The following is a 12,235-nucleotide window of genomic DNA, read 5'->3' on the forward strand; positions in this document are numbered from 1 at the left end:
ATAACTCCTAATTTGGTCTCCCCTCTTCTCCTCTAGTTCACTCATTCCACCTCCGACACAAATATCTCTTCTTGGTCAAATCTTTCCTCACTCCATATACTCCTCAATGTGCCCGCGACCATTTCAAAACCTGACCCCTCTTTCTCTCTCGATCAACAACCACGAGCACTTTTTATTTCCACACATCCACACTTACCCTTAAACTGACTACTTAACTCGATCAAACCACCTCACAACCCCACACATTTGTCCATCAAACATCTCCATTTCTCCAGCACATCCATCCCTCACTGCGGCCACTCTATCCAATAGCCCACGCCTCTCAAAAACCATAAAATCACACCATTAGCTGGAACACAACTATTCGCGTTCTAAACATAACCCATATTTTGCTTTTCCGATATAATTTTTCATCGTCTAATGCATCCACACATTCATTCAAAGGCTTCCCAGAATTTTCGCCCCCTCACCCAACCCTAATGATCCACCTCTCACGCTATCATGATTCTCCAATTCCCTGCCAGGATCCAACTCCCAGATATCTAGAGAAACACTCAGTAAGTCATAAATGCCCTCCCCATTTTATCTTTCGCTGCCATTCAAAACTCACCTCCCTAATGACTTGACCCCTCAACCCTAACTGACCTAATAACCCTTGCTCTTATTCACAATTTATCATAACTTTCTTCTTTCACAACACTTTAAACCCACAATACTCAGATCACCAGCTTCTGCAGTTTCACCTCGCAATGAATCAGACCACCAAGGCGCTGTATCATCAGCGAACAACACCTGACTCACTTCCAAGCTCTACTATCCCAACAGACTTCAAACTTGCCCTCTTTCCCAAACACTTGCAATTCACTCCCTACAACAACTCCCATCCACTAAACAATTAAACAGACCATGAGACATCACACACCCCCTGCCACAAACCTACAATTCAACAATTCCAAAACCTGGAAACCAATCACTTTCCTCTCCTTCCTACACTTACACATATGCCTTACACCTTTGCAACATAACCATAACAATATCCTCGATGATAAAAATTTTTTCACTGCTTCAATACAACTTGCACAGTTCCCACACCATATATTTCTTAATACCTTCCGCACAGAGCATCTCTGATCCACTCTATCATATGCCTTCTGTCCAGATCCATAATGCTACAATACAAATCCATTTGCTTTTCGTAATTATTTCATCACATACATTCTAATTCTTCAAAGCAAACACCTCAAAGATCCACACAATCCTCTATCCCCTCACCCTAACAACATGTACACGAAAACATCTGAAATCCACACCCTGACTGCTTTTAATAACTTTCTTTCCACAATCTAATGCTCTGTACATGAACATTCATCCACCACTCCCTGCAAAAATCACCCTCTCAATCAATAACCACGAATCGACCATATAATGTTACCAGGAATACTCAAACAAACTTATACCCTGTAATTGTGAGACACTCACCTTATACCCATTTTGCCGGGCGTAGGTATAAGTATGGGGGACTAGGGATGTGTGGTGTGCGAACTGTTTGTGTCTGGGAGGGTACTCGCATTAGGATCCGCAAGAGCGCGAGCGCTCGCGAGCCTCAAGGCCTACCTCACCAAGAGGTTCCATACCTACATAAATAACCTTAAAACACCCAGTCAACAGTACAGATACAACCCACCCTTTTTTAAATAAATTCCACGCGCATATCCCATCCAAACCCTGCCTGCTGCCATTGGACCAGGCTTCCATCTTCCCGCCAAGCTTTTACTACCACTGGGTTCTCTGTTACCAAAATCATATTTTCCCCACCTCTAACCCTCTCACTTTGGCACCACCACCTCGACCAAACCCCCTATATCTGCCACTCTAACATCTTAACACATTCACAAACCTTCAAAAAACTCACTCCATCTCCTTCTCAAATCACCACTACCTTGATTATCACCCAAATCAACACAAAGTCAAAGTCGATCTCCCCTATTTCGACCACTTGGTCGATTCACTTTTGGTAAAACAGTTTGTTTATATCCACCTTAACACAACATCTGCTCCACTATTTTACCGCACTATTATCATTTACCTCTCTTCCAGAACATACATTTTTTTATATCTGCCACAACAAAATTCCTGAATGATACTCTCTCCACTCATCTACCCATTCGTCTATCCATGTCCCCTTTTTTTTCACCTCTCTGCACACTTTGCTTCTTGACCTCCCTGTCTCTTCTTTTATACATCTCCCACTCACATTTCATTTATTGGTTTCCATGCAAAATTCGTCCAATATATGCCTCTCTCATCTCTTTCACGAACTAACGTTCTTTTCTAAAAACCCATAAAATCTTCCCCCTTAGCCTCCAAAAAGAAAATTTGATCAACAAAATATATATAATATATATATTTAAAAATATATAAAATATATATAAAATATATATAATATTTTATATATATAATAAATATATATAAAAATTATATAAATTTTAAATTTATATATATAATATAAAATAAAAAATATATATATATAAAATGCGAGGTAGCATTAAAAAAAACAAAAGGACTGGGCTTTGAGGGAATTAAATCCTAAACCTGGCCCCCATCTCTGCCCCCATCTTTGGAAAATAAAAAAAAAAAAAAAAGAAGAGGATCCAGCCCTCGCTCCCCCCCCTTTTAAACGCTTCAAGAAAGGCGGGGAATCCCCGAAAGGAAAGGGTATTCTCGATATTTTTTTTGGCTGCCCGCCTTTTTCCGTAGCCGGGAAGGAAACCGACGAAAGATATGGCCAAACCCCCCCCATACACCCTATATATAAAAATACGTCCACAAAACGCAATAACATACCTAAAAAAAGCTTTCCATTTGGGTTTAAACCCCCCGACACTTCACAAGCCCCGATTCCCTCCACTGAAAAACGTCAACCCCTGGGAACCACATCATCCAATTTACTCATCCCTTTAAAAACCCCCTTTCACCCTCCCTGCCCAAAAAATTCAGGGGGCCCCCCCCAAAAACAAAAAAAAATTTTTTTTTCCCCCTCCCCCAAAAACTTTCCCCCTCATTTGTCTCCCACCCTTTACCCCGTTCCCTCCAAACCCCGACCATATAATCCCTTGGTCCCCCAAAATTTTCCCCCCCCCCATTTTTCTCCATGTCCCAAAAACCCTTCAAAACACCCTCTTTTTGCTCCCCTCAACCACGCTCTTTTTAAATTTACACACATCTCTCCTATTTCCCTTAACCTTTTTCTTACCTCGATCAAACCCACCTCACACCTCATATTTTTCCTCAAAAAATCTTTATATCCAGCACACCATCCTCCTGCGCACAAAATTCCAAAACCATTAAAACCCCAACCTCTCAAACCATACAACATTCTTTAAAACCACTATTTTGTTCAAACAAAAACCCATTTTTGGGTTTCCCCAATAATGGTCTCGACTTCCACAAAATTCTTCAAAGGCCCCCAGAAATTTTTCCGCCCCCTTCCCCCACCCTATATCCCCCTTCCGCTTCCATGGTTCCATCCGCTGCCAATCCACTCCCAAATATCTAAAAAAAAAAAAATTTTCTTTCCTCCCGTTTTTTCTCCAAACAAAAACCTTTTTTCCTCCCTATTTACTTGACCCTCAACCATACTATTCCCTAATAACCTGCTCTTTATTCACATTTACTCTAACTTTCTTTCTTTTTTTCCCCCCCCCCTTTACACACTTTTCAAACTCAGTCACCAGCTTCTCATTTCTCACATGAATCAGTAACTCCCCGGGTGTATCAAACAGCGAACAACACTGAACCCCCTTCCGGGAAAAACTCTCCCCCCCAACAAACTTCAAAATTTCCCTTTCTCATTTCCAAACTCTTGCATTCACCCCTTACAAACCCCAATCCAAATTAAAAAACTAAAAAGAACCCCTCCATGGAGACATCCCCCACAAAACCCCTTGCCGCAAAACCTTTTTTTCTCTGAGAACCAATCACTTTCCCTCTCTTCCCAAAACGATAAAAAATCCTCCCAAAACACCCCCGATAAAAACCATTTCAAAATGTTTTTTTTCTAACAACTTGTTCCCACACCAATATTCTTAATACCCCTTTCCCCAAGCATCTCTATCAACTCTATCATATGCCTTCTCCAGATCCATAAATGCTACATACAAATCCATTTGCTTTTCTAAGTATTTCTCACATGCATTCTTCAAAGCAAACACATGATCCACACGTCCTCTACCACTTCTGAAACCACACTGCTCTTCCCCAATCTGATGCTCTGTACATGCCTTCACCCTCTCAATCAATACCCTCCCATATAATTTACCAGGAATACTCAACAAACTTATACCTCTGTAATTTGAGCACTCACTCTTATCCCCTTTGCCTTTGTACATTGGCACTATGCACGCATTCCGCCAATCCTCAGGCACCTCACCATGAGTCATACATACATTAAATAACCTTACCAACCAGTCAATAATGCAGTCACCCCCTTTTTTAATAAATTCCACTGCAATACCATCCAAACCTGCTGCCTTGCCGGCTTTCATCTTCCGCAAAGCTTTTACTACCTCTTCTCTGTTTGCCAAATCATTTTCCCTAACACTCTCACTTTGCACACCACCTCGAGCAAAACACCCTATATCTGCCACTTAATCATCAAACACATTCAACAAACCTTCAAAATAATCACTCCATCTCCTTCTCACATCACCACTACTTGTTATCACCTCCTCTTTTGCGCCCTTCACTGAAGTTCCCATTTGCTCCCTTGTCTTACGCACTTTATTTACCTCCTTCCAGAACATCTTTTTATTCTTCCTAAAATTTAATGATACTCTCTCACCCCAACTCACATTTCCCTCTTTTTCACCTCTTGCACCTTTCTCTTGACCTCCTGTCTCTTTCTTTTATACATCTCCCACTCAATTGCATTTTTTCCCTGCAAAAATCGTCCAAATGCCTCTCTCTTCTCTTTCACTAATAATCTTACTTCTTCATCCCACCACTCACTACCCTTTCTAATCAACCCACCTCCCAATCTTCTCATGCCACAAGCATCTTTTGCGCAATCCATCACTGATTCCCTAAATACATCCCATTCCTCCCCCACTCCCCTTACTTCCATTGTTCTCACTTTTTTCCATTCTGTACTCAGTCTCTCCTGGTACTTCCTCACACAGGTCTCCTTCCCAAGCTCACTTACTCTCACCACCCTCTTCACCCCAACATGAAATATATATATATATATATTATCCCTGGGGATAGGGGAGAAAGAATACTTCCCACGCATTCCTCACGTGTCATAAAAGGCGACTAAAGGGGACGGGAGCGGGGGGCCAGATATCGTCCCCTCCTTGTATTTTAACTTTCTAAAATGGGAAACAGAAGGAGTCTCGCGGGGAGTGCTCATCCTCCTAGAAGGCTCAGATTGCGGTGTCTAAATGTGTGTGGATTTAACCAAGATATGAAAAAAGGAGAGATAGATAGTATGTTTGAGGAAAGGAACCTGGATGTTTTGGCTCTAAGTGAAACGAAGCTCAAGGGTAAAGGGAGATGTGGTTTAGGAATGTCTTGGCAGTAAAGTCAGGGGTTAGTGAGAGGACAAGAGCAAGGGAAGGAGTAGCACTACTCCTGAAACAGGAGTTGTGGTAGTATGTGATAGAATATAAGAATGTAAATTCTCGATTAATATGGGTAAAACTGAAAGTTGATGGAGAGAGATGGGTGATTATTGGTGCATATGCACCTGGGTATGAGTACAAAGATCATGTGAGACAAGTGTTTTGGGAGCATCTGAATGAGTGTTTTCGTGGTTTTGACGCAAAAGACCGGGTTATAGTGGTGGGTGATTTGGTATAATTGGTATACGTGGGGTGTTCAGTGTTGTAAATGGAAATGGTGAGGAGCTTGTAGATTTATGTGCTGAAAAAGGACTGGTGATTGGGAATACCCGGTTTAAAAAGCGACATATACATAAGTATACGTATGTAAGTAGGAGAGATGACCAGAGAGCGTTATCGGATTACGTGTTACTTGACAGGCGGGCGAAAGAGACACTTTTGGATGTTAATATGCTGAGAGGTGCAACTGGAGGGATGTCTGATCATTATTTTGTGGAGGAGAACGTGAAGATTTGTATGGGTTTTCAGAAAAGAAGAGAGAATGTTGGTGTGAAGAGGGTGGTGAGAGTAAGTGAGATTGGGAAGGAGACTTGTGTGAGGAAGTACCAGAAGAGACTGAGTACAGAATGGAAAAGGGTTAGAACAAAGGAGGTAAGGGGAGTGGGGGAGGAATGGGATGTATTTAGGGAATCAGTGATGGATTGCGCAAAAGATGATTGTGGCATGAGAAGCGTGGGAGGAGGGTTGATTAGAAAAGGTAGTGAGTGGTGGGAAGAAGAGGTAAGATTATTAGTGAAAGAAAAGAGAGAGGCATGTGGACGATTTTTGCAGGGAGAAAATGCAAATCAGTGGGAGATGTATAAAACAAAGAGGCTGGAGGTCAAGAGAAAGGTGCAAGAGGTGAAAAAGAGGGCAAATGAGAGTTGGGGTGAGAGAGTATCATTAAATTTTAGGGAGAATAAAAAGATGTTCTGGAGGAAGGTAAAGTGCGTAAGACAAGGGAGCAAATGGGAACTTCAGTGAAGGGGGCTAATGGGGAGGTGATAACAAGTGGTGATGTGAGAAGGAGATATAGTGAGTATTTTGAAGGTCTGTTCAATGTGCTTGATGAAAGATTGGCAGATATAGAGTGTTTTGGTGGAGGTGGTGGGCAAAGTGCGAGGGTTAGGGAAAATGATCTGGAAATCAGAGAAGAGGTAGTAAAAGCTTTGCGGAAGACGAAAGCCGGCAAGGGAGCAGGTTTGGATAGTATTGCAGTGGAATTCCTTAAAAATGGGGGTGACTGTATTGTTGACTGGTTGGTAAGGTTATTTAATGTATGTATGATTTATGGTGACGTGCCTGGGGATTGGCGGAATGCGTGCATAGTGCCATTGTACAAAGGTAAAGGGGATAAGAGTGAGTGCTCAAATTACAGAGGTATAAGTTTGTTGAGTATTCCTTGTAAATTATATGGGAGGGTATTGACTGAGATGGTGAAGGAATGTACAGAGCATCAGACTGGGGAAGAGCAGTGTGGTTTCAGAAGTGGTAGAGGATGTGTGGATCAGGTGTTTGCTTTGAAGAATGTATGTGAGAGATACTTAAAAAAGCAAATGGATTTGTATGTACCATTTATGGATCTGGAAAAATCATATGATAGAGATGATAGAGACGATCTGTGGAAGGTACTAAGAATATATGGTGTGGGAGGCAAGTTGTTAGAAGCAATGAAAAGTTTTATCGATGATATAAGGCATGTGTACGTGTAGGAAGAGAGGAAAGTGATTGGTACTCAGTGAATGTAGGTTTGCGGCTGGGGTGTGTGATGTCTCCATGGTTGTTTAATTTGTTTATTGATGGGGTTGTTAGGGAGGTGAATGAAAGAGTTTTGGAAAGGGGGGCAAGTATGCAGTCTGTTGTGGATGGGAGAGCATGGGAAGTGAGTCAGTTGTTGTTCGCTGATGATACATCGCTGGTGGCTGATTCATGTGAGAAACGGCAGAAGATGGTGACTGAGTTTGGTAAAGTGTGTGAGAGACGAAAGTTGAGAGTAAATGTGAATAAGAAGAAGGTTATTAGGTACAGTAGTGTTAAGGGTCAAGTCAATTGGGAGGTAAGTTTGAATGGAGGAAAACTGGAGGAAGTAAAGTGTTTTAGATATCTGGGAGTGGATCTGGCAGCGGATGGAAACATGGAAGCGGAAGTGATTCATAGGGTGGGGAAGGGGGCGAGAATCCTGGGAGACTTAAAGAATGTTTGGAAGTCCAGAACATTATCTCGGAAAGCAAAAATGGGTATGTTTGATGGAATATGGTTGCCAGGTGTGGGCTATGGATAGAGTATGCGCAGGAGGGTTGATGTGCTGGAAATGAGATGTTTAAGGACAATATGTGGTGATCGAGTAAGTAATGTAAGGGTACGAGAGATGTGTGGAAATAAAAAGAGCGTGGTTGATAGAGCAGAGGAGGTTGTTTTGAAATGGTTAGGGCACATGGAAAGAATGAGTAAGGAAAGATTGACCAAGAGGATATATGAGTCGGAGGTGGAGGGAACGAGAAGTGGGAGACCAAATTGGAGGTGGAAAGATGGAGTGAAAAAGATTTTGAGTGATCGGGGCCTGAACATGCAGGAGGGTGAAAGGCGGGCAAGGAATAGAGTGAATTGGATCGATGTGGTATACCGGGGTCGACGTGCTGTAAATGGATTGAATCAGGGCATGTGAAACGTCTGGGGTAAACCATGGAAAGTTGTATGGGGCCTGGATATGGAAAGGGAGGTGTGGTTTCGGGCATTATTACATGACAGCTAGAGACTGAGTGTGAACGAATGGGGCCTTTGTTGTCTTTTCATAGTGCTACCTCGCACACATGAGGGGGGAGGGGGTTGTTATTCCATGTGTAGCGAGGTGGCTATGAGAATAAATAAAGGCAGACAGTATGAATTATGTACTTGTGTATATATATATATACCTCTGTGTGTGTATATATGTGTGTACATTGAGATGTAGAGGTATGTATATTTGCGTGTATGGATGTGTATGTATATACATGTGTATAGAGGTGAGTTGGTCCATTTCTCGTCTTTTTTCTTCCGCAACCTCGCAAATGCGAGAGTCAGCGACAATGCAAAATAGATAAATAAATAATATATATATATATATATATATATATATATATATATATATATATATATATATATATATATATATATATATATATACATATATATATATATATATATATATATATATATATATATATATATATATATATATACATATATATATATATATATATATATATATCATTATATATATATATATATATATATATATATATATATATATATATATATATATATATATATATATATATGTATATATATATATATATATATATATATATATATATATATATATATATATATATATATATATATATATATATATATATATATGTATGTATATATACACATATATATATATAACTTTCTTTCATACTATTCGCCATTTCCCGCGCAAACGAGGTAGCGTTAAGAACATAGGACTGGGCCTTTGAGGGAATATCCTCACGTGGCCCCATTCTCTGTTTCTTCTTTTGGAAAATTAAAAAAAGAATGAGAGGGGAGGATTTCCAGCCCCCCGCTCCTTCTCTTTTACTCGCCTTCTACGACAGGCAGGGAATACGTGGGAAGTATTTTTTCTCCCCTATCCCCAGGGATATATATATATACATATATATATATATATATATATATATATATATCTATATATATATATATATATATATATATATATATATATATATATATATGAGTTTGGTAAAGTGTGTGGAAGAAGAAAGTTAAGAGTAAATGTGAATAAGAGCAAGGTTATTAGGTACAGTAGAGTTGAGGGTCAAGTCAATTGGGAGGTGAGTTTGAATGGAGAAAAACTGGAGGAAGTGAAGTGTTTTAGATATCTGGGAGTGGATCTGTCAGCGGATGGAACCATGGAAGCGGAAGTGGATCATAGGGTGGGGGAGGGGGCGAAAATTTTGGGAGCCTTGAAAAATGTGTGGAAGTCGAGAACATTATCTCGGAAAGCAAAAATGGGTATGTTTGAAGGAATAGTGGTTCCAACAATGTTGTATGGTTGCGAGGCGTGGGCTATGGATAGAGTTGTGCGCAGGAGGATGGATGTGCTGGAAATGAGATGTTTGAGGACAATGTGTGGTGTGAGGTGGTTTGATCGAGTAAGTAACGTAAGGGTAAGAGAGATGTGTGGAAATAAAAAGAGCGTGGTTGAGAGAGCAGAAGAGGGTGTTTTGAAATGGTTTGGGCACATGGAGAGAATGAGTGAGGAAAGATTGACCAAGAGGATATATGTGTCGGAGGTGGAGGGAACGAGGAGAAGAGGGAGACCAAATTGGAGGTGGAAAGATGGAGTGAAAAAGATTTTGTGTGATCGGGGCCTGAACATGCAGGAGGGTGAAAGGAGGGCAAGGAATAGAGTGAATTGGAGCGATGTGGTATACAGGGTTTGACGTGCTGTCAGTGGATTGAATCAAGGCATGTGAAGCGTCTGGGGTAAACCATGGAAAGCTGTGTAGGTATGTATATTTGCGTGTGTGGACGTGTGTATGTACATGTGTATGGGGGGGGGGGGTTGGGCCATTTCTTTCGTCTGCTTCCTTGCGCTACCTCGCAAACGCGGGAGACAGCGACAAAGTATAAAAAAAAAAAAAAAGAAAATATATATGTATATATATGTACAAAGGTAGAGGGGATAAGAGTGAGTGCTCAAATTACAAAGGCGACTAAAAGGGAAGGGAGCGGGGGGCTGGAAATCCTCCCCTCTCGTTTTTCTTTTTTTTTTTTTTTCCAAAAGAAGGAACAGATAAGGGTGCCAGGTGAGGATATTCCCTCAAAGGCCCAGTACTCTGTTCTTAACGGTACCTCGCTATCGCGGGAAATGGCGAATAGTATGAAAGAAATAAAAAGATATATATTTATATATATACATATATATATATATATATATATATATATATATATATATATATATATATATATATATATATATATATATATATATATATATATATATATATATATATATATATATATATATAGGGTGGGGGAGGGGGCGAAAATCCTGGGAGCCTTAAAGAATGTGTCGAAGTCGAGAACATTATCTCGGAAAGGAAAAATGGATATGTTTGAAGGAATAGTGGTTCCAACAATGTTGTATGGTTGCGAGGCGTGTGCTATGGATAGAGTTGTGCGCAGGAGGATGGATGTGTTGGAAATGAGATGTTTGAGGACAATGTGTGGTGTGAGGTGGTTTGATCGAGTAAGTAACGTAAGGGTAAGAGACATGTGTGGAAATAAAAAGAGCGTGGTTGAAAGAGCAGAAGAGGGTGTTTTCAAATGGTTTGGGCACATGGAGAGAATGAGTGAGGAAAGATTGACCAATAGGATATATGTGTCGGAGGTAGAGGGAAAGAGAAGTGGGAGACCAAATTGGAGGTGGAAAGATGGAGTGAAAAAGATTTTGTGTGATCGGGGCCTGAACATGCAGGAGGTTGAAAGGAGGGCAAGGAATAGAGTGAATTGGATCGATGTGGTATACCGGGGTTGACGCGCTGTCAGTGGATTGAATCAGGGCATGTGAAGCGTCTGGGGTAAACCATGGAAAGCTGTGTAGGTATGTATATTTGCGTGTGTGGACGTATGTATATACATGTGTATGGGGGTGGGTTGGGCCATTTCTTTCGTCTGTTTCCTTGCGTTACCTCGCAAGGAAACAATAGTAAAAAAAAAAAAAAGAAAAGAAAATATATATATATATATATACATATATACATATATACATAAGTATACTTATGTAAGTAGGAGAGATGGCCAGAGAGCGTTATTGGATTACGTGTTAATTGACAGGCGTGCGAAAGAGAGACTTTTGGATGTTAATGTGCTGAGAGGTGCAACTGGAGGGATGCCTGATCATTATCTTGTGGAGGCTAAGGTGAAGATTAGTATGGGTTTTCAGAAAAGAGGAGAGAATGTTGGGGTGAAGAAGGTGGTGAGAGTAAGTGAGCTTGGGAAGGAGACCTGTGTGGGGAAGTACCAGGAGAGACTGTGTACAGAATGGAAAAAGGTGAGAACAATGGAAGTAAGGGGAGTGGGGGAGGAATGGGATGTATTTAGGGAATCAGTGATGGATTGCGCAAAAGATGCTTGTGGCATGAGAAGAGTGGGAGGTGGGCTGTTTAGAAAGGGTAGTGAGTGGTGGGATGAAGAAGTAAGAGTATTAGTGAAAGAGAAGAGAGAGGCATTTGGACGATTTTTGCAGGGAAAAAATGCAATTGAGTGGGAGAAGTATAAAAGAAAGAGACAGGAGGTCAAGAGAAAGGTGCAAGAGGTGAAAAAAAGGGCAAATGAGAGTTGGGGTGAGAGACTATCAGTAAATTTTAGGGAGAATAAAAAGATGTTCTGGAAGGAGGTAAATAGGGTGCGTAAGACAAGGGAGCAAATGGGAACTTCAGTGAAGGGCGTAAATGGGGAGGTGATAACAAGTAGCGGTGATGTGAGAAGGAGATGGAATGAGTATTTTGAAGGTTTGTTGAATGTGTCTGATGACAGAGTGGCAGATATAG

The sequence above is a fragment of the Panulirus ornatus genome, chromosome 15 (genome assembly GCF_036320965.1).
Source record: "Panulirus ornatus isolate Po-2019 chromosome 15, ASM3632096v1, whole genome shotgun sequence".
NCBI lineage: Eukaryota > Metazoa > Arthropoda > Malacostraca > Decapoda > Palinuridae > Panulirus > Panulirus ornatus.